Source organism: Chrysochloris asiatica, unplaced genomic scaffold (genome assembly GCF_000296735.1).
Source record: "Chrysochloris asiatica unplaced genomic scaffold, ChrAsi1.0 scaffold00358, whole genome shotgun sequence".
Lineage (NCBI taxonomy): Eukaryota > Metazoa > Chordata > Mammalia > Afrosoricida > Chrysochloridae > Chrysochloris > Chrysochloris asiatica.
Genome location: NW_006408876.1, coordinates 1958455 through 1959857, shown reverse-complemented (window position 1 = coordinate 1959857; position 1403 = coordinate 1958455).

Here is a 1403-nt window from a genome sequence, read left to right as displayed (position 1 = left end):
GGCTGTGAGGTTGGTGCAGAACCAGGTAGTGGTTAGTGTCTGTTATGCACAGGGTCACTATGCTAACAATAACATGGCCTACCCACAGAGTCCTGGTGTGGTGCTGTAGGATAAGCACTGGACTATGAGTCGGAACTGACTCCACGGCACATAACAACAATAACAACTAACTACAAGTTTGGTGGTTCCAACCCACCAACTGCTCTAAAGGAGAGAAATGAGACTGTCTGTTTCCATAAAGATAGGTTTTGGCTCATCTTGACAGGCCCACAATTCTCAGTTTGAACACACCATTTTCTCCATAGGAGAAAGATGTAGCAATGTGCTCAGGTAAAGACCACAGACTTGGAAACCCTGGGTGGCAGTTCTAGTCTGTCTGACAGGGTCACTATGAGTTGGAATCAACCAGACAGCAGTGGCTAGCCTTTCAAAGGGATGCTGGTGGCGCAGGGGTTAAGGGCTCAGCTGCTAACTAAAAAATCGGCACTCTGCACCCACCAGTTGCTACCCACTGCCTGCTGCGTAAAGATTGTTGTTGTTGTTATGTGCCGTGGAGTCAGTTCTGACTCATAGTGACCCTGCAGAGGGTCTTGGAGGCTGTAAATCATTATGGCAGCAGAAAGCCTCATTTTTCTCCTGCAGAACAGCTGGTATTTCGAACTGGACTGGTAACCTCCTTCCTGTAAAGATTAGAGCCTTGGAAATCCTGTGGATTTCCACTCGGTCCTTTAGAATCACCTTGGAAATCGTATGGAAATCTACTTGGTCATTTAGAATCACCATGAAACAGAATTGACTCATTGGCAATGGGTTTGTTGGGGTTTATAGTCTACCAGTTGTCACTGGTCAGAAGAGGATGTGGAACCAGAAAACTCATTGCCGACGTCAGATGGTTCTTGACTGAAAGCAAGGAATATCAGAAGATGTTTACTTGTGCTTTATTGACTATGCAAAGGATTTTGACTGTGTAGACCATGACAAACTATGGATAACAATGTGAAGAATGGGAATTCCAGAACAATGAAAATGTTTACTTGTGCTTTATTGACTGTGTTCATATGGAGAAGATTGAAGTTGTCAAAGACTTCATTTTGCTCAGATCAGCCATCAACACTCAGTTAAGAAATCAAACAATGTATTGTATTAGGCAAATCTGTGTAAGACCTCTTTAAAGTGTTCAAGAGCAAAGATGTCAGTTTGAGGATTGAGGTGCGCCTGATCTAAACCATGGTATTTTCAATAACCTCATATGCATGTGAAAGTTGGTCAGTGAATAACTTAGATTGTAGAAGAATTGATGCATTTGAGTTAAGAATATAAAAAGTGCCATGGACTTCTAGAAAAACCAAACAAGTCTTTGTTGGAAGCAGTGCAGCCAGAGTGCTCCTTAGAAGTTAGAATCG